The 27,009-nt window shown below is 57.3% G+C and overlaps 2 long non-coding RNA genes across 3 annotated transcripts; both read right to left on the bottom strand.

The window, feature by feature from the left end:
- Window positions 1–348: 348 nt before the first annotated feature.
- On the bottom strand, window positions 349–14,569 carry LOC132344788 (uncharacterized). Of its 2 annotated transcripts, XR_009493752.1 has the most exons (6): window positions 14,449–14,569; window positions 11,644–11,776; window positions 8,839–8,971; window positions 6,034–6,166; window positions 3,230–3,362; window positions 349–557 (listed from the first exon to the last, which is right to left on the bottom strand). It is a non-coding gene; the product is annotated as an uncharacterized lncRNA (long non-coding RNA). The 2 variants fall into 2 exon arrangements; XR_009493751.1 differs by lacking the exon at window positions 349–557 and having other exon boundaries at window positions 3,154–3,362.
- Window positions 14,570–17,214: 2,645 nt separating this feature from the next.
- Window positions 17,215–21,526, bottom strand: LOC132344786 (uncharacterized). The gene is made up of 3 exons (XR_009493749.1): window positions 21,460–21,526; window positions 20,060–20,192; window positions 17,215–17,386 (listed from the first exon to the last, which is right to left on the bottom strand). It is a non-coding gene; the product is annotated as an uncharacterized lncRNA (long non-coding RNA).
- Window positions 21,527–27,009: the final 5,483 nt, after the last annotated feature.

The raw sequence follows: 27,009 nt of genomic DNA, 5'->3' as shown, positions 1-27,009 counted from the left end.
AGCCTAGATGAGGTCTATTTGCCCTGCAGTCACTCGAGAGCAATCCCCAGCTTTCCTTCGCAACTCCAATGGAAGATTGCACTTCCCTGGGCCAACACAAGAGGCATCCTGAATCCCCCGTCGTAACTCGAGAATCCCGCCGCACCTCGAGAAAAACCACGTGGTTCCCCCGTCATCGCAAGATGAAGCCCTTTCCCGCTACAGCGTCTCAGGAGAAGTCCCACGTTAAGAATTGGAGGTCCAAACGGGAATTTGCACCCTTGATGCTACCCACAAAGTTCCCCAACATACCGGTCTCCCTCGAGAGGAACACCGAGGTTTTCCGGCACCACTTCCTCTGAGGCCCTTCTACCCCTCCTGATCTCGACAGGAGGGTCGACTCCCCTGCTTTGTCTGGAAGGGGTTCCCGACCTTCCGGTCGCACCTCAGGATGAGGCCGGTCTCACGACGAAATTCCAGACGTGGCCTCGTGGGTGGTTCCACATTCCGAAGGACCCCGATTTCCCGGTCCCCTCTTGATAAGAACCCGATGCCCGGACACCTTTTCGAACTCCACCCTGTGAATGAAGTCAACACGAAGGGGCAGTGACTACCCCGTGCATCGTCCGGGAAAACCCCCAGGTTCCAAATACAGCTCGACAAGTGGCCTCGTACCTCGTGAACACCTCGAGAGGCAAGCTGAGTTCAATGCCTCATCCCAAGACGAGGCCTGACTCTCCCGTCACAACTCTGCAAGGACCCTGCGATCCGAGTTTGAAATGGATAGGAACCCTGAGGTTCCTGCCTCAACTGGAAATGTGGCCCTCTTCCAATGCACCAAACCCAGTGGAGTCCCGAGAGGCCCCTCCCAGCTCCACAGTTTCCCTGACTTCTCAGAGGCACCATGAGAGCTCCCTGAGGTCACCTGCACAAGTCGAGGGAACCGAGGGTTTCCTGCCTCAACCCGTGAAAGACCTCGAGAGTCCTTCTTCAACACGTCTCGAGGCCTGATTCCCCTACCATGACTCGAGAGCAATGACGCGCTCCCCCTCGCCACTCGCATGGAGACCCGACTTCCCGGGTGCCCCAAGAGAGGCTCACTGAGCTTGGCGTCGTACCTCGTGAGAAACCCCACACTGGGGCCTCAGCTCGAGAAAAACCCAGAGACACCCCGTCATCCCGAAATGAGGGCCTTCGTTTCCCCCATGGCCTAGAGCGCAATCCCTATTCCTCTCTCCAAACTCCACAGGAGGAGTGGTTCCCTTAGGCCACTCTGTGGGCTCCAACAAATACCCGTCTCTAGTACAGAGGAGAATGGAGGTCTTTGCTTCCACCCCCGACGAGGCCTGACTCCCTGGCTCAGTCTGGAATGCAACCCCGAGATCTGTGTCGCCCCTAGCGAGGAACATTGGCTTCTGGACACAAGCCTAGATGAGGTCTATTTGCCCTGCAGTCACTCGAGAGCAATCCCCAGCTTTCTTTCGCAACTCCAATGGAACATTATAATTCCCTGGGCCAACACACGAGGCATCCTGAATTCCCCGTCTAACTCGAGAATCCCGCCGCAACTCGAGAAAAATCACGTGGTTCCCCCGTCATCGCAAGATGAAGCCCTTTCCCGCTACAGCGTCTCAGGAGAAGTCGCACGTTAAGAATTGGAGGTCCAAACGGCACTTGGCACCCTTGATGCGACCCACAAAGTTCCCCGACATACCGGTCTCCTTCGAGAGGAACACTGAGGTTTTCCGGCACCACTTCCTCTGAGGCCCTTCTACCCTCCTGATCTCGACAGGAGGGTCGACTCCCCTGCTTTGTCTGGAAGGGGTTGCCGACCTTCCGGTCGCTCCTCAGGATGAGGCCGGTCTCACGACGAAATTCCAGACGTGGCCTCGTGGGTGGTTCCACATTCCGAAGGACCCCGATTTCCCGGTCCCCTCTTGATATGAACCCGATGCCCAGACACCTCTTTGAACTCCACCCTGTGAATGAAGTCAACACGAAGGGGCAGTGACTCGCCCGTGCATCGTCCGGAAAAACCCCGAGGTTCCAAATACAGCTCGACAAGAGGCCTCTCACCCCGTGAACACCTCGAGAGGCAAGCGGAGTTCCATGCCTCAACCCAAGATGAGGCCTGACTCTCCTGTCCCAACTCCGCAACGACCCTGCGTTCGGAGTCTGAAATCAGAGGAACCCTGAGGTTCCTGCCTCAACTGGAGATGAGGCCCTCTTCCAATGCACCGAACCCAGTGGAGTCCCAAAAGGCCCCTCCTAACCCCACAGTATCCCTGACTTCTTAGAGGCACCCTGAGAAGCTCCCTGCCGTCTGCGGCACAAGTCCAGGGACCCCAGGCTTTCTTGCCTCAACCCGAGAAAGACCTCTAGAGTCCTTCTTCAACACGTCTTGAGGCCCTATTCCCCTACCGTGACTCGAGAGCAATGACGCGCTCCCCCTCGCCACTCGCATGGGAAACATGACTTCCCTGGCGCCACACGAGTGGCTCCCTGAGCTCGCCGTCGTACCTCGTGAGAAAACCCACACTGGCGCCGCATCTCGAGAAAAATCACCAGACGACCCCGTCATCGCGAGATGAGGGCTTTCGTTTCCTGCATGGCCTGAAGAGCCATCCCGAGTCTTCTCCGCAAACTCCACAGGAGGCTTGACTCCCTTCAGGACACTCAGGGGCTCCAAAATAGAGCCGTCGCGACTCGGTAGGAGAGCGCAGTTCTTGCTTCCATTGGAGATGAGGCCTGACTCCCCGGGTGAGTCTGGAATGCAACCCCGAGATTCCTGTCGCCCCTGGAGAGGAACATTGGCTTCTGCACACAAGCCTAGATGAGGTCTATTTGCCCTGCAGTCACTCGAGAGCAATCCCCAGCTTTCCTTCGCAACTCCAATGGAAGATTGCACTTCCCTGGGCCAACACAAGAGGCATCCTGAATCCCCCGTCGTAACTCGAGAATCCCGCCGCACCTCGAGAAAAACCACGTGGTTCCCCCGTCATCGCAAGATGAAGCCCTTTCCCGCTACAGCGTCTCAGGAGAAGTCCCACGTTAAGAATTGGAGGTCCAAACGGGAATTTGCACCCTTGATGCTACCCACAAAGTTCCCCAACATACCGGTCTCCCTCGAGAGGAACACCGAGGTTTTCCGGCACCACTTCCTCTGAGGCCCTTCTACCCCTCCTGATCTCGACAGGAGGGTCGACTCCCCTGCTTTGTCTGGAAGGGGTTCCCGACCTTCCGGTCGCACCTCAGGATGAGGCCGGTCTCACGACGAAATTCCAGACGTGGCCTCGTGGGTGGTTCCACATTCCGAAGGACCCCGATTTCCCGGTCCCCTCTTGATAAGAACCCGATGCCCGGACACCTTTTCGAACTCCACCCTGTGAATGAAGTCAACACGAAGGGGCAGTGACTACCCCGTGCATCGTCCGGGAAAACCCCCAGGTTCCAAATACAGCTCGACAAGTGGCCTCGTACCTCGTGAACACCTCGAGAGGCAAGCTGAGTTCAATGCCTCATCCCAAGACGAGGCCTGACTCTCCCGTCACAACTCTGCAAGGACCCTGCGATCCGAGTTTGAAATGGATAGGAACCCTGAGGTTCCTGCCTCAACTGGAAATGTGGCCCTCTTCCAATGCACCAAACCCAGTGGAGTCCCGAGAGGCCCCTCCCAGCTCCACAGTTTCCCTGACTTCTCAGAGGCACCATGAGAGCTCCCTGAGGTCACCTGCACAAGTCGAGGGAACCGAGGGTTTCCTGCCTCAACCCGTGAAAGACCTCGAGAGTCCTTCTTCAACACGTCTCGAGGCCTGATTCCCCTACCATGACTCGAGAGCAATGACGCGCTCCCCCTCGCCACTCGCATGGAGACCCGACTTCCCGGGTGCCCCAAGAGAGGCTCACTGAGCTTGGCGTCGTACCTCGTGAGAAACCCCAGACTGGGGCCTCAGCTCGAGAAAAACCCAGAGACACCCCGTCATCCCGAAATGAGGGCCTTCGTTTCCCCCATGGCCTAGAGCGCAATCCCTATTCCTCTCTCCAAACTCCACAGGAGGAGTGGTTCCCTTAGGCCACTCTGTGGGCTCCAACAAATACCCGTCTCTAGTACAGAGGAGAATGGAGGTCTTTGCTTCCACCCCGACGAGGCCTGACTCCCTGGCTCAGTCTGGAATGCAACCCCGAGATCTGTGTCGCCCCTAGCGAGGAACATTGGCTTCTGGACACAAGCCTAGATGAGGTCTATTTGCCCTGCAGTCACTCGAGAGCAATCCCCAGCTTTCTTTCGCAACTCCAATGGAACATTATAATTCCCTGGGCCAACACACGAGGCATCCTGAATTCCCCGTCTAACTCGAGAATCCCGCCGCAACTCGAGAAAAATCACGTGGTTCCCCCGTCATCGCAAGATGAAGCCCTTTCCCGCTACAGCGTCTCAGGAGAAGTCGCACGTTAAGAATTGGAGGTCCAAACGGCACTTGGCACCCTTGATGCGACCCACAAAGTTCCCCGACATACCGGTCTCCTTCGAGAGGAACACTGAGGTTTTCCGGCACCACTTCCTCTGAGGCCCTTCTACCCTCCTGATCTCGACAGGAGGGTCGACTCCCCTGCTTTGTCTGGAAGGGGTTGCCGACCTTCCGGTCGCTCCTCAGGATGAGGCCGGTCTCACGACGAAATTCCAGACGTGGCCTCGTGGGTGGTTCCACATTCCGAAGGACCCCGATTTCCCGGTCCCCTCTTGATATGAACCCGATGCCCAGACACCTCTTTGAACTCCACCCTGTGAATGAAGTCAACACGAAGGGGCAGTGACTCGCCCGTGCATCGTCCGGAAAAACCCCGAGGTTCCAAATACAGCTCGACAAGAGGCCTCTCACCCCGTGAACACCTCGAGAGGCAAGCGGAGTTCCATGCCTCAACCCAAGATGAGGCCTGACTCTCCTGTCCCAACTCCGCAACGACCCTGCGTTCGGAGTCTGAAATCAGAGGAACCCTGAGGTTCCTGCCTCAACTGGAGATGAGGCCCTCTTCCAATGCACCGAACCCAGTGGAGTCCCAAAAGGCCCCTCCTAACCCCACAGTATCCCTGACTTCTTAGAGGCACCCTGAGAAGCTCCCTGCCGTCTGCGGCACAAGTCCAGGGACCCCAGGCTTTCTTGCCTCAACCCGAGAAAGACCTCTAGAGTCCTTCTTCAACACGTCTTGAGGCCCTATTCCCCTACCGTGACTCGAGAGCAATGACGCGCTCCCCCTCGCCACTCGCATGGGAAACATGACTTCCCTGGCGCCACACGAGTGGCTCCCTGAGCTCGCCGTCGTACCTCGTGAGAAAACCCACACTGGCGCCGCATCTCGAGAAAAATCACCAGACGACCCCGTCATCGCGAGATGAGGGCTTTCGTTTCCTGCATGGCCTGAAGAGCCATCCCGAGTCTTCTCCGCAAACTCCACAGGAGGCTTGACTCCCTTCAGGACACTCAGGGGCTCCAAAATAGAGCCGTCGCGACTCGGTAGGAGAGCGCAGTTCTTGCTTCCATTGGAGATGAGGCCTGACTCCCCGGGTGAGTCTGGAATGCAACCCCGAGATTCCTGTCGCCCCTGGAGAGGAACATTGGCTTCTGCACACAAGCCTAGATGAGGTCTATTTGCCCTGCAGTCACTCGAGAGCAATCCCCAGCTTTCCTTCGCAACTCCAATGGAAGATTGCACTTCCCTGGGCCAACACAAGAGGCATCCTGAATCCCCCGTCGTAACTCGAGAATCCCGCCGCACCTCGAGAAAAACCACGTGGTTCCCCCGTCATCGCAAGATGAAGCCCTTTCCCGCTACAGCGTCTCAGGAGAAGTCCCACGTTAAGAATTGGAGGTCCAAACGGGAATTTGCACCCTTGATGCTACCCACAAAGTTCCCCAACATACCGGTCTCCCTCGAGAGGAACACCGAGGTTTTCCGGCACCACTTCCTCTGAGGCCCTTCTACCCCTCCTGATCTCGACAGGAGGGTCGACTCCCCTGCTTTGTCTGGAAGGGGTTCCCGACCTTCCGGTCGCACCTCAGGATGAGGCCGGTCTCACGACGAAATTCCAGACGTGGCCTCGTGGGTGGTTCCACATTCCGAAGGACCCCGATTTCCCGGTCCCCTCTTGATAAGAACCCGATGCCCGGACACCTTTTCGAACTCCACCCTGTGAATGAAGTCAACACGAAGGGGCAGTGACTACCCCGTGCATCGTCCGGGAAAACCCCCAGGTTCCAAATACAGCTCGACAAGTGGCCTCGTACCTCGTGAACACCTCGAGAGGCAAGCTGAGTTCAATGCCTCATCCCAAGACGAGGCCTGACTCTCCCGTCACAACTCTGCAAGGACCCTGCGATCCGAGTTTGAAATGGATAGGAACCCTGAGGTTCCTGCCTCAACTGGAAATGTGGCCCTCTTCCAATGCACCAAACCCAGTGGAGTCCCGAGAGGCCCCTCCCAGCTCCACAGTTTCCCTGACTTCTCAGAGGCACCATGAGAGCTCCCTGAGGTCACCTGCACAAGTCGAGGGAACCGAGGGTTTCCTGCCTCAACCCGTGAAAGACCTCGAGAGTCCTTCTTCAACACGTCTCGAGGCCTGATTCCCCTACCATGACTCGAGAGCAATGACGCGCTCCCCCTCGCCACTCGCATGGAGACCCGACTTCCCGGGTGCCCCAAGAGAGGCTCACTGAGCTTGGCGTCGTACCTCGTGAGAAACCCCACACTGGGGCCTCAGCTCGAGAAAAACCCAGAGACACCCCGTCATCCCGAAATGAGGGCCTTCGTTTCCCCCATGGCCTAGAGCGCAATCCCTATTCCTCTCTCCAAACTCCACAGGAGGAGTGGTTCCCTTAGGCCACTCTGTGGGCTCCAACAAATACCCGTCTCTAGTACAGAGGAGAATGGAGGTCTTTGCTTCCACCCGCGACGAGGCCTGACTCCCTGGCTGAGTCTGGAATGCAACCCCGAGATCTGTGTCGCCCCTAGCGAGGAACATTGGCTTCTGGACACAAGCCTAGATGAGGTCTATTTGCCCTGCAGTCACTCGAGAGCAATCCCCAGCTTTCTTTCGCAACTCCAATGGAACATTATAATTCCCTGGGCCAACACACGAGGCATCCTGAATTCCCCGTCTAACTCGAGAATCCCGCCGCAACTCGAGAAAAATCACGTGGTTCCCCCGTCATCGCAAGATGAAGCCCTTTCCCGCTACAGCGTCTCAGGAGAAGTCGCACGTTAAGAATTGGAGGTCCAAACGGCACTTGGCACCCTTGATGCGACCCACAAAGTTCCCCGACATACCGGTCTCCTTCGAGAGGAACACTGAGGTTTTCCGGCACCACTTCCTCTGAGGCCCTTCTACCCTCCTGATCTCGACAGGAGGGTCGACTCCCCTGCTTTGTCTGGAAGGGGTTGCCGACCTTCCGGTCGCTCCTCAGGATGAGGCCGGTCTCACGACGAAATTCCAGACGTGGCCTCGTGGGTGGTTCCACATTCCGAAGGACCCCGATTTCCCGGTCCCCTCTTGATATGAACCCGATGCCCAGACACCTCTTTGAACTCCACCCTGTGAATGAAGTCAACACGAAGGGGCAGTGACTCGCCCGTGCATCGTCCGGAAAAACCCCGAGGTTCCAAATACAGCTCGACAAGAGGCCTCTCACCCCGTGAACACCTCGAGAGGCAAGCGGAGTTCCATGCCTCAACCCAAGATGAGGCCTGACTCTCCTGTCCCAACTCCGCAACGACCCTGCGTTCGGAGTCTGAAATCAGAGGAACCCTGAGGTTCCTGCCTCAACTGGAGATGAGGCCCTCTTCCAATGCACCGAACCCAGTGGAGTCCCAAAAGGCCCCTCCTAACCCCACAGTATCCCTGACTTCTTAGAGGCACCCTGAGAAGCTCCCTGCCGTCTGCGGCACAAGTCCAGGGACCCCAGGCTTTCTTGCCTCAACCCGAGAAAGACCTCTAGAGTCCTTCTTCAACACGTCTTGAGGCCCTATTCCCCTACCGTGACTCGAGAGCAATGACGCGCTCCCCCTCGCCACTCGCATGGGAAACATGACTTCCCTGGCGCCACACGAGTGGCTCCCTGAGCTCGCCGTCGTACCTCGTGAGAAAACCCACACTGGCGCCGCATCTCGAGAAAAATCACCAGACGACCCCGTCATCGCGAGATGAGGGCTTTCGTTTCCTGCATGGCCTGAAGAGCCATCCCGAGTCTTCTCCGCAAACTCCACAGGAGGCTTGACTCCCTTCAGGACACTCAGGGGCTCCAAAATAGAGCCGTCGCGACTCGGTAGGAGAGCGCAGTTCTTGCTTCCATTGGAGATGAGGCCTGACTCCCCGGGTGAGTCTGGAATGCAACCCCGAGATTCCTGTCGCCCCTGGAGAGGAACATTGGCTTCTGCACACAAGCCTAGATGAGGTCTATTTGCCCTGCAGTCACTCGAGAGCAATCCCCAGCTTTCCTTCGCAACTCCAATGGAAGATTGCACTTCCCTGGGCCAACACAAGAGGCATCCTGAATCCCCCGTCGTAACTCGAGAATCCCGCCGCACCTCGAGAAAAACCACGTGGTTCCCCCGTCATCGCAAGATGAAGCCCTTTCCCGCTACAGCATCTCAGGAGAAGTCCCACGTTAAGAATTGGAGGTCCAAACGGGAATTTGCACCCTTGATGCTACCCACAAAGTTCCCCAACATACCGGTCTCCCTCGAGAGGAACACCGAGGTTTTCCGGCACCACTTCCTCTGAGGCCCTTCTACCCCTCCTGATCTCGACAGGAGGGTCGACTCCCCTGCTTTGTCTGGAAGGGGTTCCCGACCTTCCAGTCGCACCTCAGGATGAGGCCGGTCTCACGACGAAATTCCAGACGTGGCCTCGTGGGTGGTTCCACATTCCGAAGGACCCCGATTTCCCGGTCCCCTCTTGATAAGAACCCGATGCCCGGACACCTTTTCGAACTCCACCCTGTGAATGAAGTCAACACGAAGGGGCAGTGACTACCCCGTGCATCGTCCGGGAAAACCCCCAGGTTCCAAATACAGCTCGACAAGTGGCCTCGTACCTCGTGAACACCTCGAGAGGCAAGCTGAGTTCAATGCCTCATCCCAAGACGAGGCCTGACTCTCCCGTCACAACTCTGCAAGGACCCTGCGATCCGAGTTTGAAATGGATAGGAACCCTGAGGTTCCTGCCTCAACTGGAAATGTGGCCCTCTTCCAATGCACCAAACCCAGTGGAGTCCCGAGAGGCCCCTCCCAGCTCCACAGTTTCCCTGACTTCTCAGAGGCACCATGAGAGCTCCCTGAGGTCACCTGCACAAGTCGAGGGAACCGAGGGTTTCCTGCCTCAACCCGTGAAAGACCTCGAGAGTCCTTCTTCAACACGTCTCGAGGCCTGATTCCCCTACCATGACTCGAGAGCAATGACGCGCTCCCCCTCGCCACTCGCATGGAGACCCGACTTCCCGGGTGCCCCAAGAGAGGCTCACTGAGCTTGGCGTCGTACCTCGTGAGAAACCCCACACTGGGGCCTCAGCTCGAGAAAAACCCCGAGACACCCCGTCATCCCGAAATGAGGGCCTTCGTTTCCCCCATGGCCTAGAGCGCAATCCCTATTCCTCTCTCCAAACTCCACAGGAGGAGTGGTTCCCTTAGGCCACTCTGTGGGCTCCAACAAATACCCGTCTCTAGTACAGAGGAGAATGGAGGTCTTTGCTTCCACCCGCGACGAGGCCTGACTCCCTGGCTGAGTCTGGAATGCAACCCCGAGATCTGTGTCGCCCCTAGCGAGGAACATTGGCTTCTGGACACAAGCCTAGATGAGGTCTATTTGCCCTGCAGTCACTCGAGAGCAATCCCCAGCTTTCTTTCGCAACTCCAATGGAACATTATAATTCCCTGGGCCAACACACGAGGCATCCTGAATTCCCCGTCTAACTCGAGAATCCCGCCGCAACTCGAGAAAAATCACGTGGTTCCCCCGTCATCGCAAGATGAAGCCCTTTCCCGCTACAGCGTCTCAGGAGAAGTCGCACGTTAAGAATTGGAGGTCCAAACGGCACTTGGCACCCTGGATGCGACCCACAAAGTTCCCCGACATACCGGTCTCCTTCGAGAGGAACACTGAGGTTTTCCGGCACCACTTCCTCTGAGGCCCTTCTACCCTCCTGATCTCGACAGGAGGGTCGACTCCCCTGCTTTGTCTGGAAGGGGTTGCCGACCTTCCGGTCGCTCCTCAGGATGAGGCCGGTCTCACGACGAAATTCCAGACGTGGCCTCGTGGGTGGTTCCACATTCCGAAGGACCCCGATTTCCCGGTCCCCTCTTGATATGAACCCGATGCCCAGACACCTCTTTGAACTCCACCCTGTGAATGAAGTCAACACGAAGGGGCAGTGACTCGCCCGTGCATCGTCCGGAAAAACCCCGAGGTTCCAAATACAGCTCGACAAGAGGCCTCTCACCCCGTGAACACCTCGAGAGGCCAGCGGAGTTCCATGCCTCAACCCAAGATGAGGCCTGACTCTCCTGTCCCAACTCCGCAACGACCCTGCGTTCGGAGTCTGAAATCAGAGGAACCCTGAGGTTCCTGCCTCAACTGGAGATGAGGCCCTCTTCCAATGCACCGAACCCAGTGGAGTCCCAAAAGGCCCCTCCTAACCCCACAGTATCCCTGACTTCTTAGAGGCACCCTGAGAAGCTCCCTGCCGTCTGCGGCACAAGTCCAGGGACCCCAGGCTTTCTTGCCTCAACCCGAGAAAGACCTCTAGAGTCCTTCTTCAACACGTCTTGAGGCCCTATTCCCCTACCGTGACTCGAGAGCAATGACGCGCTCCCCCTCGCCACTCGCATGGGAAACATGACTTCCCTGGCGCCACACGAGTGGCTCCCTGAGCTCGCCGTCGTACCTCGTGAGAAAACCCACACTGGCGCCGCATCTCGAGAAAAATCACCAGACGACCCCGTCATCGCGAGATGAGGGCTTTCGTTTCCTGCATGGCCTGAAGAGCCATCCCGAGTCTTCTCCGCAAACTCCACAGGAGGCTTGACTCCCTTCAGGACACTCAGGGGCTCCAAAATAGAGCCGTCGCGACTCGGTAGGAGAGCGCAGTTCTTGCTTCCATTGGAGATGAGGCCTGACTCCCCGGGTGAGTCTGGAATGCAACCCCGAGATTCCTGTCGCCCCTGGAGAGGAACATTGGCTTCTGCACACAAGCCTAGATGAGGTCTATTTGCCCTGCAGTCACTCGAGAGCAATCCCCAGCTTTCCTTCGCAACTCCAATGGAAGATTGCACTTCCCTGGGCCAACACAAGAGGCATCCTGAATCCCCCGTCGTAACTCGAGAATCCCGCCGCACCTCGAGAAAAACCACGTGGTTCCCCCGTCATCGCAAGATGAAGCCCTTTCCCGCTACAGCATCTCAGGAGAAGTCCCACGTTAAGAATTGGAGGTCCAAACGGGAATTTGCACCCTTGATGCTACCCACAAAGTTCCCCAACATACCGGTCTCCCTCGAGAGGAACACCGAGGTTTTCCGGCACCACTTCCTCTGAGGCCCTTCTACCCCTCCTGATCTCGACAGGAGGGTCGACTCCCCTGCTTTGTCTGGAAGGGGTTCCCGACCTTCCAGTCGCACCTCAGGATGAGGCCGGTCTCACGACGAAATTCCAGACGTGGCCTCGTGGGTGGTTCCACATTCCGAAGGACCCCGATTTCCCGGTCCCCTCTTGATAAGAACCCGATGCCCGGACACCTTTTCGAACTCCACCCTGTGAATGAAGTCAACACGAAGGGGCAGTGACTACCCCGTGCATCGTCCGGGAAAACCCCCAGGTTCCAAATACAGCTCGACAAGTGGCCTCGTACCTCGTGAACACCTCGAGAGGCAAGCTGAGTTCAATGCCTCATCCCAAGACGAGGCCTGACTCTCCCGTCACAACTCTGCAAGGACCCTGCGATCCGAGTTTGAAATGGATAGGAACCCTGAGGTTCCTGCCTCAACTGGAAATGTGGCCCTCTTCCAATGCACCAAACCCAGTGGAGTCCCGAGAGGCCCCTCCCAGCTCCACAGTTTCCCTGACTTCTCAGAGGCACCATGAGAGCTCCCTGAGGTCACCTGCACAAGTCGAGGGAACCGAGGGTTTCCTGCCTCAACCCGTGAAAGACCTCGAGAGTCCTTCTTCAACACGTCTCGAGGCCTGATTCCCCTACCATGACTCGAGAGCAATGACGCGCTCCCCCTCGCCACTCGCATGGAGACCCGACTTCCCGGGTGCCCCAAGAGAGGCTCACTGAGCTTGGCGTCGTACCTCGTGAGAAACCCCACACTGGGGCCTCAGCTCGAGAAAAACCCCGAGACACCCCGTCATCCCGAAATGAGGGCCTTCGTTTCCCCCATGGCCTAGAGCGCAATCCCTATTCCTCTCTCCAAACTCCACAGGAGGAGTGGTTCCCTTAGGCCACTATGTGGGCTCCAACAAATACCCGTCTGTACTACAGAGGAGAATGGAGGTGTTGGTTTCCACCCGCGACGAGGCCTGACTCCCTGGCTGAGTCTGGAATGCAACCCCGAGATCTGTGTCGCCCCTAGCGAGGAACATTGGCTTCTGGACACAAGCCTAGATGAGGTCTATTTGCCCTGCAGTCACTCGAGAGCAATCCCCAGCTTTCTTTCGCAACTCCAATGGAACATTATAATTCCCTGGGCCAACACACGAGGCATCCTGAATTCCCCGTCTAACTCGAGAATCCCGCCGCAACTCGAGAAAAATCACGTGGTTCCCCCGTCATCGCAAGATGAAGCCCTTTCCCGCTACAGCGTCTCAGGAGAAGTCGCACGTTAAGAATTGGAGGTCCAAACGGCACTTGGCACCCTGGATGCGACCCACAAAGTTCCCCGACATACCGGTCTCCTTCGAGAGGAACACTGAGGTTTTCCGGCACCACTTCCTCTGAGGCCCTTCTACCCTCCTGATCTCGACAGGAGGGTCGACTCCCCTGCTTTGTCTGGAAGGGGTTGCCGACCTTCCGGTCGCTCCTCAGGATGAGGCCGGTCTCACGACGAAATTCCAGACGTGGCCTCGTGGGTGGTTCCACATTCCGAAGGACCCCGATTTCCCGGTCCCCTCTTGATATGAACCCGATGCCCAGACACCTCTTTGAACTCCACCCTGTGAATGAAGTCAACACGAAGGGGCAGTGACTCGCCCGTGCATCGTCCGGAAAAACCCCGAGGTTCCAAATACAGCTCGACAAGAGGCCTCTCACCCCGTGAACACCTCGAGAGGCAAGCGGAGTTCCATGCCTCAACCCAAGATGAGGCCTGACTCTCCTGTCCCAACTCCGCAACGACCCTGCGTTCGGAGTCTGAAATCAGAGGAACCCTGAGGTTCCTGCCTCAACTGGAGATGAGGCCCTCTTCCAATGCACCGAACCCAGTGGAGTCCCAAAAGGCCCCTCCTAACCCCACAGTATCCCTGACTTCTTAGAGGCACCCTGAGAAGCTCCCTGCCGTCTGCGGCACAAGTCCAGGGACCCCAGGCTTTCTTGCCTCAACCCGAGAAAGACCTCTAGAGTCCTTCTTCAACACGTCTTGAGGCCCTATTCCCCTACCGTGACTCGAGAGCAATGACGCGCTCCCCCTCGCCACTCGCATGGGAAACATGACTTCCCTGGCGCCACACGAGTGGCTCCCTGAGCTCGCCGTCGTACCTCGTGAGAAAACCCACACTGGCGCCGCATCTCGAGAAAAATCACCAGACGACCCCGTCATCGCGAGATGAGGGCTTTCGTTTCCTGCATGGCCTGAAGAGCCATCCCGAGTCTTCTCCGCAAACTCCACAGGAGGCTTGACTCCCTTCAGGACACTCAGGGGCTCCAAAATAGAGCCGTCGCGACTCGGTAGGAGAGCGCAGTTCTTGCTTCCATTGGAGATGAGGCCTGACTCCCCGGGTGAGTCTGGAATGCAACCCCGAGATTCCTGTCGACCCTGGAGAGGAACATTGGCTTCTGCACACAAGCCTAGATGAGGTCTATTTGCCCTGCAGTCACTCGAGAGCAATCCCCAGCTTTCCTTCGCAACTCCAATGGAAGATTGCACTTCCCTGGGCCAACACAAGAGGCATCCTGAATCCCCCGTCGTAACTCGAGAATCCCGCCGCACCTCGAGAAAAACCACGTGGTTCCCCCGTCATCGCAAGATGAAGCCCTTTCCCGCTACAGCATCTCAGGAGAAGTCCCACGTTAAGAATTGGAGGTCCAAACGGGAATTTGCACCCTTGATGCTACCCACAAAGTTCCCCAACATACCGGTCTCCCTCGAGAGGAACACCGAGGTTTTCCGGCACCACTTCCTCTGAGGCCCTTCTACCCCTCCTGATCTCGACAGGAGGGTCGACTCCCCTGCTTTGTCTGGAAGGGGTTCCCGACCTTCCAGTCGCACCTCAGGATGAGGCCGGTCTCACGACGAAATTCCAGACGTGGCCTCGTGGGTGGTTCCACATTCCGAAGGACCCCGATTTCCCGGGCCCCTCTTGATAAGAACCCGATGCCCGGACACCTTTTCGAACTCCACCCTGTGAATGAAGTCAACACGAAGGGGCAGTGACTCGCCTGGGCATCGTCCGAAAAAACCCCCAGGTTCCAAATACAGCTCGACAAGTGGCCTCTCACCCCGTGAGCACCTAGAGAGGCTAGCAGAGTTCCATGCCTCAACCCAAGACCAAGCCTGACTGTTCTGTCCCATGTCTGCAGGTACCCTGCGTTCGGAGTCTGAAATCAGAGGAACCCTGAGGTTCCTGCCTCACCTGGAGATGAGGCCCTCTTCCAATGCACCAAACCCAGTGGAGTCCCGAGAGACCCCTCCCACCTCCACAGTTTCCATGACTTCTCAGAGGCACCATGAGAAGCTCCCTGAGGTCATCTGCACAAGTCAAGGGAACCGAGGGTTTCCTGCCTCAACCCGAGAAAGACCTCGAGAGTCCTTCTTCAACACGTCTCGAGGCCTGATTCCCCTACCATGACTCGAGAGCAATGACGCGCTCCCCCTCGCCACTCGCATGGAGACCCGACTTCCCGGGTGCCCCAAGAGAGGCTCACTGAGCTTGGCGTCGTACCTCGTGAGAAACCCCACACTGGGGCCTTCGCTCGAGAAAAACCCCGAGACACCCCGTCATCCCGAAATGAGGGCCTTCGTTTCCCCCATGGCCTAGAGCGCAATCCCTATTCCTCTCTCCAAACTCCACAGGAGGAGTGATTCCCTTAGGCCACTATGTGGGCTCCAACAAATACCCGTCTGTACTACAGAGGAGAATGGAGGTGTTGGTTTCCACCCGCGACGAGGCCTGACTCCCTGGCTGAGTCTGGAATGCAACCCCGAGATCTGTGTCGCCCCTAGCGAGGAACATTGGCTTCTGGACACAAGCCTAGATGAGGTCTATTTGCCCTGCAGTCACTCGAGAGCAATCCCCAGCTTTCCTTCGCAACTCGAACCGATGATTGCACTTCCCTGGGCCAACACAAGAGGCATCCTGAATTCCCCGTCTAACTCGAGAATCCCGCCGCAACTCGAGAAAAATCACGTGGTTCCCCCGTCATCGCAAGATGAAGCCCTTTCCCGCTACAGCGTCTCAGGAGAAGTCGCACGTTAAGAATTGGAGGTCCAAACGGCACTTGGCACCCTGGATGCGACCCACAAAGTTCCCCGACATACCGGTCTCCTTCGAGAGGAACACTGAGGTTTTCCGGCACCACTTCCTCTGAGGCCCTTCTACCCTCCTGATCTCGACAGGAGGGTCGACTCCCCTGCTTTGTCTGGAAGGGGTTGCCGACCTTCCGGTCGCTCCTCAGGATGAGGCCGGTCTCACGACGAAATTCCAGACGTGGCCTCGTGGGTGGTTCCACATTCCGAAGGACCCCGATTTCCCGGTCCCCTCTTGATATGAACCCGATGCCCAGACACCTCTTTGAACTCCACCCTGTGAATGAAGTCAACACGAAGGGGCAGTGACTCGCCCGTGCATCGTCCGGAAAAACCCCGAGGTTCCAAATACAGCTCGACAAGAGGCCTCTCACCCCGTGAACACCTCGAGAGGCAAGCGGAGTTCCATGCCTCAACCCAAGATGAGGCCTGACTCTCCTGTCCCAACTCCGCAACGACCCTGCGTTCGGAGTCTGAAATCAGAGGAACCCTGAGGTTCCTGCCTCAACTGGAGATGAGGCCCTCTTCCAATGCACCGAACCCAGTGGAGTCCCAAAAGGCCCCTCCTAACCCCACAGTATCCCTGACTTCTTAGAGGCACCCTGAGAAGCTCCCTGCCGTCTGCGGCACAAGTCCAGGGACCCCAGGCTTTCTTGCCTCAACCCGAGAAAGACCTCTAGAGTCCTTCTTCAACACGTCTTGAGGCCCTATTCCCCTACCGTGACTCGAGAGCAATGACGCGCTCCCCCTCGCCACTCGCATGGGAAACATGACTTCCCTGGCGCCACACGAGTGGCTCCCTGAGCTCGCCGTCGTACCTCGTGAGAAAACCCACACTGGCGCCGCATCTCGAGAAAAATCACCAGACGACCCCGTCATCGCGAGATGAGGGCTTTCGTTTCCTGCATGGCCTGAAGAGCCATCCCGAGTCTTCTCCGCAAACTCCACAGGAGGCTTGACTCCCTTCAGGACACTCAGGGGCTCCAAAATAGAGCCGTCGCGACTCGGTAGGAGAGCGCAGTTCTTGCTTCCATTGGAGATGAGGCCTGACTCCCCGGGTGAGTCTGGAATGCAACCCCGAGATTCCTGTCGCCCCTGGAGAGGAACATTGGCTTCTGCACACAAGCCTAGATGAGGTCTATTTGCCCTGCAGTCACTCGAGAGCAATCCCCAGCTTTCCTTCGCAACTCCAATGGAAGATTGCACTTCCCTGGGCCAACACAAGAGGCATCCTGAATCCCCCGTCGTAACTCGAGAATCCCGCCGCACCTCGAGAAAAACCACGTGGTTCCCCCGTCATCGCAAGATGAAGCCCTTTCCCGCTACAGCATCTCAGGAGAAGTCCCACGTTAAGAATTGGAGGTCCAAACGGGAATTTGCACCCTTGATGCTACCCACAAAGTTCCCCAACATACCGGTCTCCCTCGAGAGGAACACCGAGGTTTTCCGGCACCACTTCCTCTGAGGCCCTTCTACCCCTCCTGATCTCGACAGGAGGGTCGACTCCCCTGCTTTGTCTGGAAGGGGTTCCCGACCTTCCAGTCGCACCTCAGGATGAGGCCGGTCTCACGACGAAATTCCAGACGTGGCCTCGTGGGTGGTTCCACATTCCGAAGGACCCCGATTTCCCGGTCCCCTCTTGATAAGAACCCGATGCCCGGACACCTTTTCGAACTCCACCCTGTGAATGAAGTCAACACGAAGGGGCAGTGACTACCCCGTGCATCGTCCGGGAAAAACCCCCAGGTTCCAAATACAGCTCGACAAGTGGCCTCGTACCTCGTGAACACCTCGAGAGGCAAGCTGAGTTCAATGCCTCATCCCAAGACGAGGCCTGACTCTCCCGTCACAACTCTGCAAGGACCCTGCGATCCGAGTTTGAAATGGATAGGAACCCTGAGGTTCCTGCCTCAACTGGAAATGTGGCCCTCTTCCAATGCACCAAACCCAGTGGAGTCCCGAGAGGCCCCTCCCAGCTCCACAGTTTCCCTGACTTCTCAGAGGCACCATGAGAGCTCCCTGAGGTCACCTGCACAAGTCGAGGGAACCGAGGGTTTCCTGCCTCAACCCGTGAAAGACCTCGAGAGTCCTTCTTCAACACGTCTCGAGGCCTGATTCCCCTACCATGACTCGAGAGCAATGACGCGCTCCCCCTCGCCACTCGCATGGAGACCCGACTTCCCGGGTGCCCCAAGAGAGGCTCACTGAGCTTGGCGTCGTACCTCGTGAGAAACCCCACACTGGGGCCTCAGCTCGAGAAAAACCCCGAGACACCCCGTCATCCCGAAATGAGGGCCTTCGTTTCCCCCATGGCCTAGAGCGCAATCCCTATTCCTCTCTCCAAACTCCACAGGAGGAGTGATTCCCTTAGGCCACTATGTGGGCTCCAACAAATACCCGTCTGTACTACAGAGGAGAATGGAGGTCTTTGCTTCCACCCGCGACGAGGCCTGACTCCCTGGCTGAGTCTGGAATGCAACCCCGAGATCTGTGTCGCCCCTAGCGAGGAACATTGGCTTCTGGACACAAGCCTAGATGAGGTCTATTTGCCCTGCAGTCACTCGAGAGCAATCCCCAGCTTTCTTTCGCAACTCCAATGGAACATTATAATTCCCTGGGCCAACACACGAGGCATCCTGAATTCCCCGTCTAACTCGAGAATCCCGCCGCAACTCGAGAAAAATCACGTGGTTCCCCCGTCATCGCAAGATGAAGCCCTTTCCCGCTACAGCGTCTCAGGAGAAGTCGCACGTTAAGAATTGGAGGTCCAAACGGCACTTGGCACCCTGGATGCGACCCACAAAGTTCCCCGACATACCGGTCTCCTTCGAGAGGAACACTGAGGTTTTCCGGCACCACTTCCTCTGAGGCCCTTCTACCCTCCTGATCTCGACAGGAGGGTCGACTCCCCTGCTTTGTCTGGAAGGGGTTGCCGACCTTCCGGTCGCTCCTCAGGATGAGGCCGGTCTCACGACGAAATTCCAGACGTGGCCTCGTGGGTGGTTCCACATTCCGAAGGACCCCGATTTCCCGGTCCCCTCTTGATATGAACCCGATGCCCAGACACCTCTTTGAACTCCACCCTGTGAATGAAGTCAACACGAAGGGGCAGTGACTCGCCCGTGCATCGTCCGGAAAAACCCCGAGGTTCCAAATACAGCTCGACAAGAGGCCTCTCACCCCGTGAACACCTCGAGAGGCCAGCGGAGTTCCATGCCTCAACCCAAGATGAGGCCTGACTCTCCTGTCCCAACTCGGCAACGACCCTGCGTTCGGAGTCTGAAATCAGAGGAACCCTGAGGTTCCTGCCTCAACTGGAGATGAGGCCCTCTTCCAATGCACCGAACCCAGTGGAGTCCCAAAAGGCCCCTCCTAACCCCACAGTATCCCTGACTTCTTAGAGGCACCCTGAGAAGCTCCCTGCCGTCTGCGGCACAAGTCCAGGGACCCCAGGCTTTCTTGCCTCAACCCGAGAAAGACCTCTAGAGTCCTTCTTCAACACGTCTTGAGGCCCTATTCCCCTACCGTGACTCGAGAGCAATGACGCGCTCCCCCTCGCCACTCGCATGGGAAACATGACTTCCCTGGCGCCACACGAGTGGCTCCCTGAGCTCGCCGTCGTACCTCGTGAGAAAACCCACACTGGCGCCGCATCTCGAGAAAAATCACCAGACGACCCCGTCATCGCGAGATGAGGGCTTTCGTTTCCTGCATGGCCTGAAGAGCCATCCCGAGTCTTCTCCGCAAACTCCACAGGAGGCTTGACTCCCTTCAGGACACTCAGGGGCTCCAAAATAGAGCCGTCGCGACTCGGTAGGAGAGCGCAGTTCTTGCTTCCATTGGAGATGAGGCCTGACTCCCCGGGTGAGTCTGGAATGCAACCCCGAGATTCCTGTCGCCCCTGGAGAGGAACATTGGCTTCTGCACACAAGCCTAGATGAGGTCTATTTGCCCTGCAGTCACTCGAGAGCAATCCCCAGCTTTCCTTCGCAACTCCAATGGAAGATTGCACTTCCCTGGGCCAACACAAGAGGCATCCTGAATCCCCCGTCGTAACTCGAGAATCCCGCCGCACCTCGAGAAAAACCACGTGGTTCCCCCGTCATCGCAAGATGAAGCCCTTTCCCGCTACAGCATCTCAGGAGAAGTCCCACGTTAAGAATTGGAGGTCCAAACGGGAATTTGCACCCTTGATGCTACCCACAAAGTTCCCCAACATACCGGTCTCCCTCGAGAGGAACACCGAGGTTTTCCGGCACCACTTCCTCTGAGGCCCTTCTACCCCTCCTGATCTCGACAGGAGGGTCGACTCCCCTGCTTTGTCTGGAAGGGGTTCCCGACCTTCCAGTCGCACCTCAGGATGAGGCCGGTCTCACGACGAAATTCCAGACGTGGCCTCGTGGGTGGTTCCACATTCCGAAGGACCCCGATTTCCCGGTCCCCTCTTGATAAGAACCCGATGCCCGGACACCTTTTCGAACTCCACCCTGTGAATGAAGTCAACACGAAGGGGCAGTGACTCGCCTGGGCATCGTCCGAAAAACCCCCAGGTTCCAAATACAGCTCGACAAGTGGCCTCTCACCCCGTGAGCACCTAGAGAGGCTAGCAGAGTTCCATGCCTCAACCCAAGACCAAGCCTGACTGTTCTGTCCCATGTCTGCAGGTACCCTGCGTTCGGAGTCTGAAATCAGAGGAACCCTGAGGTTCCTGCCTCACCTGGAGATGAGGCCCTCTTCCAATGCACCAAACCCAGTGGAGTCCCGAGAGACCCCTCCCACCTCCACAGTTTCCATGACTTCTCAGAGGCACCATGAGAAGCTCCCTGAGGTCACCTGCACAAGTCAAGGGAACCGAGGGTTTCCTGCCTCAACCCGAGAAAGACCTCGAGAGTCCTTCTTCAACACGTCTCGAGGCCTGATTCCCCTACCATGACTCGAGAGCAATGACGCGCTCCCCCTCGCCACTCGCATGGAGACCCGACTTCCCGGGTGCCCCAAGAGAGGCTCACTGAGCTTGGCGTCGTACCTCGTGAGAAACCCCACACTGGGGCCTTCGCTCGAGAAAAACCCCGAGACACCCCGTCATCCCGAAATGAGGGCCTTCGTTTCCCCCATGGCCTAGAGCGCAATCCCTATTCCTCTCTCCAAACTCCACAGGAGGAGTGATTCCCTTAGGCCACTATGTGGGCTCCAACAAATACCCGTCTGTACTACAGAGGAGAATGGAGGTGTTGGTTTCCACCCGCGACGAGGCCTGACTCCCTGGCTGAGTCTGGAATGCAACCCCGAGATCTGTGTCGCCCCTAGCGAGGAACATTGGCTTCTGGACACAAGCCTAGATGAGGTCTATTTGCCCTGCAGTCACTCGAGAGCAATCCCCAGCTTTCCTTCGCAACTCGAACCGATGATTGCACTTCCCTGGGCCAACACAAGAGGCATCCTGAATTCCCCGTCTAACTCGAGAGTCCCGCCGCAACTCGAGAACAACCACGTGGTTCCCCCGTCATCGCAAGATGAAGCCCTTTCCCGCTACAGCGTCTCAGGAGAAGTCCCACGTTAAGAATTGGAGGTCAAAACGGTACTTGGCACCCTTGATGCGACCCACAAAGTTCCCCGACATACCGGTCTCCCTGGAGAGGAACACCGAGGTTTTCCGGCACCACTTCCTCTGAGCCCCTTCTACCCTCCTGATCTCGAGAGGCAGGTGGACTCCCCTGCTTTGTCTGGAAGGGGTTCCCGACCTTCCGCTCGCACCTCAGGATGAGGCCGGTCTCACGACGAAATTCCAGACGTGGCCTCGTGGGTGGTTCCACATTCCGAAAGACTCCGATTTCCCGGTCCTCTCTTAATAAGAACCCGACGCCCGGACACCTTTTCGAACTCCACCCTGTGAATGAAGTCAACACGAAGGGGCAGTGACTACCCCGTGCATCGTCCGGGAAAACCCCCAGGTTCCAAATACAGCTCGACAAGTGGCCTCGTACCTCGTGAACACCTCGAGAGGCAAGCTGAGTTCAATGCCTCATCCCAAGACGAGGCCTGACTCTCCCGTCACAACTCTGCAAGGACCCTGCGATCCGAGTTTGAAATGGATAGGAACCCTGAGGTTCCTGCCTCAACTGGAAATGTGGCCCTCTTCCAATGCACCAAACCCAGTGGAGTCCCGAGAGGCCCCTCCCAGCTCCACAGTTTCCCTGACTTCTCAGAGGCACCATGAGAGCTCCCTGAGGTCACCTGCACAAGTCGAGGGAACCGAGGGTTTCCTGCCTCAACCCGTGAAAGACCTCGAGAGTCCTTCTTCAACACGTCTCGAGGCCTGATTCCCCTACCATGACTCGAGAGCAATGACGCGCTCCCCCTCGCCACTCGCATGGAGACCCGACTTCCCGGGTGCCCCAAGAGAGGCTCACTGAGCTTGGCGTCGTACCTCGTGAGAAACCCCACACTGGGGCCTCAGCTCGAGAAAAACCCCGAGACACCCCGTCATCCCGAAATGAGGGCCTTCGTTTCCCCCATGGCCTAGAGCGCAATCCCTATTCCTCTCTCCAAACTCCACAGGAGGAGTGGTTCCCTTAGGCCACTCTGTGGGCTCCAACAAATACCCGTCTCTAGTACAGAGGAGAATGGAGGTCTTTGCTTCCACCCGCGACGAGGCCTGACTCCCTGGCTGAGTCTGGAATGCAACCCCGAGATCTGTGTCGCCCCTAGCGAGGAACATTGGCTTCTGGACACAAGCCTAGATGAGGTCTATTTGCCCTGCAGTCACTCGAGAGCAATCCCCAGCTTTCTTTCGCAACTCCAATGGAACATTATAATTCCCTGGGCCAACACACGAGGCATCCTGAATTCCCCGTCTAACTCGAGAATCCCGCCGCAACTCGAGAAAAATCACGTGGTTCCCCCGTCATCGCAAGATGAAGCCCTTTCCCGCTACAGCGTCTCAGGAGAAGTCGCACGTTAAGAATTGGAGGTCCAAACGGCACTTGGCACCCTGGATGCGACCCACAAAGTTCCCCGACATACCGGTCTCCTTCGAGAGGAACACTGAGGTTTTCCGGCACCACTTCCTCTGAGGCCCTTCTACCCTCCTGATCTCGACAGGAGGGTCGACTCCCCTGCTTTGTCTGGAAGGGGTTGCCGACCTTCCGGTCGCTCCTCAGGATGAGGCCGGTCTCACGACGAAATTCCAGACGTGGCCTCGTGGGTGGTTCCACATTCCGAAGGACCCCGATTTCCCGGTCCCCTCTTGATATGAACCCGATGCCCAGACACCTCTTTGAACTCCACCCTGTGAATGAAGTCAACACGAAGGGGCAGTGACTCGCCCGTGCATCGTCCGGAAAAACCCCGAGGTTCCAAATACAGCTCGACAAGAGGCCTCTCACCCCGTGAACACCTCGAGAGGCCAGCGGAGTTCCATGCCTCAACCCAAGATGAGGCCTGACTCTCCTGTCCCAACTCGGCAACGACCCTGCGTTCGGAGTCTGAAATCAGAGGAACCCTGAGGTTCCTGCCTCAACTGGAGATGAGGCCCTCTTCCAATGCACCGAACCCAGTGGAGTCCCAAAAGGCCCCTCCTAACCCCACAGTATCCCTGACTTCTTAGAGGCACCCTGAGAAGCTCCCTGCCGTCTGCGGCACAAGTCCAGGGACCCCAGGCTTTCTTGCCTCAACCCGAGAAAGACCTCTAGAGTCCTTCTTCAACACGTCTTGAGGCCCTATTCCCCTACCGTGACTCGAGAGCAATGACGCGCTCCCCCTCGCCACTCGCATGGAGACCCGACTTCCCTGGTGCCCCAAGAGAGGCTCACTGAGCTTGGCGTCGTACCTCGTGAGAAACCCCACACTGGGGCCTTCGCTCGAGAAAAACCCCGAGACACCCCGTCATCCCGAAATGAGGGCCTTCGTTTCCCCATGGCCTAGAGCGCAATCCCTATTCCTCTCTCCAAACTCCACAGGAGGAGTGATTCCCTTAGGCCACTATGTGGGCTCCAACAAATACCCGTCTGTACTACAGAGGAGAATGGAGGTGTTGGTTTCCACCCGCGACGAGGCCTGACTCCCTGGCTGAGTCTGGAATGCAACCCCGAGATCTGTGTCGCCCCTAGCGAGGAACATTGGCTTCTGGACACAAGCCTAGATGAGGTCTATTTGCCGTGCAGTCACTCGAGAGCAATCCCCAGCTTTCCTTCGCAACTCGAACCGATGATTGCACTTCCATGGGCCAACACAAGAGGCATCCTGAATCCCCCGTCGTAACTCGAGAATCCCGCCGCACCTCGAGAAAAACCACGTGGTTCCCCCGTCATCGCAAGATGAAGCCCTTTCCCGCTACAGCGTCTCAGGAGAAGTCCCACGTTAAGAATTGGAGGTCCAAACGGGAATTTGCACCCTTGATGCTACCCACAAAGTTCCCCAACATACCGGTCTCCCTCGAGAGGAACACCGAGGTTTTCCGGCACCACTTCCTCTGAGGCCCTTCTACCCTCCTGATCTCGACAGGAGGGTCGACTCCCCTGCTTTGTCTGGAAGGGGTTCCCGACCTTCCGCTCGCACCTCAGGATGAGGCCGGTCTCACGACGAAATTCCAGACGTGGCCTCGTGGGTGGTTCCACATTCCGTAGGACCCCGATTTCCCGGTCCCCTCTTGATAAGAACCCGACGCCCGGACACCTTTTCGAACTCCACCCTGTGAATGAAGTCAACACGAAGGGGCAGTGACTACCCCGTGCATCGTCCGGGAAAACCCCCAGGTTCCAAATACAGCTCGACAAGTGGCCTCGTACCTCGTGAACACCTCGAGAGGCAAGCTGAGTTCAATGCCTCATCCCAAGACGAGGCCTGACTCTCCCGTCACAACTCTGCAAGGACCCTGCGATCCGAGTTTGAAATGGATAGGAACCCTGAGGTTCCTGCCTCAACTGGAAATGTGGCCCTCTTCCAATGCACCAAACCCAGTGGAGTCCCGAGAGGCCCCTCCCAGCTCCACAGTTTCCCTGACTTCTCAGAGGCACCATGAGAGCTCCCTGAGGTCACCTGCACAAGTCGAGGGAACCGAGGGTTTCCTGCCTCAACCCGTGAAAGACCTCGAGAGTCCTTCTTCAACACGTCTCGAGGCCTGATTCCCCTACCATGACTCGAGAGCAATGACGCGCTCCCCCTCGCCACTCGCATGGAGACCCGACTTCCCGGGTGCCCCAAGAGAGGCTCACTGAGCTTGGCGTCGGACCTCGTGAGAAACCCCACACTGGGGCCTCAGCTCGAGAAAAACCCGAGACACCCCGTCATCCCGAAATGAGGGTCTTCGTTTCCCCCATGGCCTAGAGCGCAATCCCTATTCCTCTCTCCAAACTCCACAGGAGGAGTGGTTCCCTTAGGCCACTCTGTGGGCTCCAACAAATACCCGTCTCTAGTACAGAGGAGAATGGAGGTCTTTGCTTCCACCCGCGACGAGGCCTGACTCCCTGGGTGAGTCTGGAATGCAACCCCGAGATCTGTGTCGCCCCTGGAGAGGAACATTGGCTTCTGGACACAAGCCTAGATGAGGTCTATTTGCCCTGCAGTCACTCGAGAGCAATCCCCAGCTTTCTTTCGCAACTCCAATGGAACATTATAATTCCCTGGGCCAACACACGAGGCATCCTGAATTCCGCGTCTAACTCGAGAATCCCGCCGCAACTCGAGAAAAATCACGTGGTTCCCCCGTCATCGCAAGATGAAGCCCTTTCCCGCTACAGCGTCTCAGGAGAAGTCGCACGTTAAGAATTGGAGGTCCAAACGGCACTTGGCACCCTTGATGCGACCCACAAAGTTCCCCGACATACCGGTCTCCTTCGAGAGGAACACTGAGGTTTTCCGGCACCACTTCCTCTGAGGCCCTTCTACCCTCCTGATCTCGACAGGAGGGTCGACTCCCCTGCTTTGTCTGGAAGGGGTTGCCGACCTTCCGGTCGCTCCTCAGGATGAGGCCGGTCTCACGACGAAATTCCAGACGTGGCCTCGTGGGTGGTTCCACATTCCGAAGGACCCCGATTTCCCGGTCCCCTCTTGATATGAACCCGATGCCCAGACACCTCTTTGAACTCCACCCTGTGAATGAAGTCAACACGAAGGGGCAGTGACTCGCCCGTGCATCGTCCGGAAAAACCCCGAGGTTCCAAATACAGCTCGACAAGAGGCCTCTCACCCCGTGAACACCTCGAGAGGCCAGCGGAGTTCCATGCCTCAACCCAAGATGAGGCCTGACTCTCCTGTCCCAACTCCGGCAACGACCCTGCGTTCGGAGTCTGAAATCAGAGGAACCCTGAGGTTCCTGCCTCAACTGGAGATGAGGCCCTCTTCCAATGCACCGAACCCAGTGGAGTCCCAAAAGGCCCCTCCTAACCCCACAGTATCCCTGACTTCTTAGAGGCACCCTGAGAAGCTCCCTGCCGTCTGCGGCACAAGTCCAGGGACCCCAGGCTTTCTTGCCTCAACCCGAGAAAGACCTCTAGAGTCCTTCTTCAACACGTCTTGAGGCCCTATTCCCCTACCGTGACTCGAGAGCAATGACGCGCTCCCCCTCGCCACTCGCATGGGAAACATGACTTCCCTGGCGCCACACGAGTGGCTCCCTGAGCTCGCCGTCGTACCTCGTGAGAAAACCCACACTGGCGCCGCATCTCGAGAAAAATCACCAGACGACCCCGTCATCGCGAGATGAGGGCTTTCGTTTCCTGCATGGCCTGAAGAGCCATCCCGAGTCTTCTCCGCAAACTCCACAGGAGGCTTGACTCCCTTCAGGACACTCAGGGGCTCCAAAATAGAGCCGTCGCGACTCGGTAGGAGAGTGCAGTTCTTGCTTCCATTGGAGATGAGGCCTGACTCCCCGGGTGAGTCTGGAATGCCACCCCGAGATTCCTGTCGCCCCTGGAGAGGAACATTGGCTTCTGCACACAAGCCTAGATGAGGTCTATTTGCCCTGCAGTCACTCGAGAGCAATCCCCAGCTTTCCTTCGCAACTCCAATGGAAGATTGCACTTCCCTGGGCCAACACAAGAGGCATCCTGAATCCCCCGTCGTAACTCGAGAATCCCGCCGCACCTCGAGAAAAACCACGTGGTTCCCCCGTCATCGCAAGATGAAGCCCTTTCCCGCTACAGCATCTCAGGAGAAGTCCCACGTTAAGAATTGGAGGTCCAAACGGGAATTTGCACCCTTGATGCTACCCACAAAGTTCCCCAACATACCGGTCTCCCTCGAGAGGAACACCGAGGTTTTCCGGCACCACTTCCTCTGAGGCCCTTCTACCCCTCCTGATCTCGA

Source organism: Bos taurus, unplaced genomic scaffold (genome assembly GCF_002263795.3).
Source record: "Bos taurus isolate L1 Dominette 01449 registration number 42190680 breed Hereford unplaced genomic scaffold, ARS-UCD2.0 Leftover_ScbfJmS_675, whole genome shotgun sequence".
In the NCBI taxonomy this organism is placed as follows: Eukaryota; Metazoa; Chordata; class Mammalia; order Artiodactyla; family Bovidae; genus Bos; species Bos taurus.
This window is presented reverse-complemented; position numbering and strand designations above follow the sequence as displayed.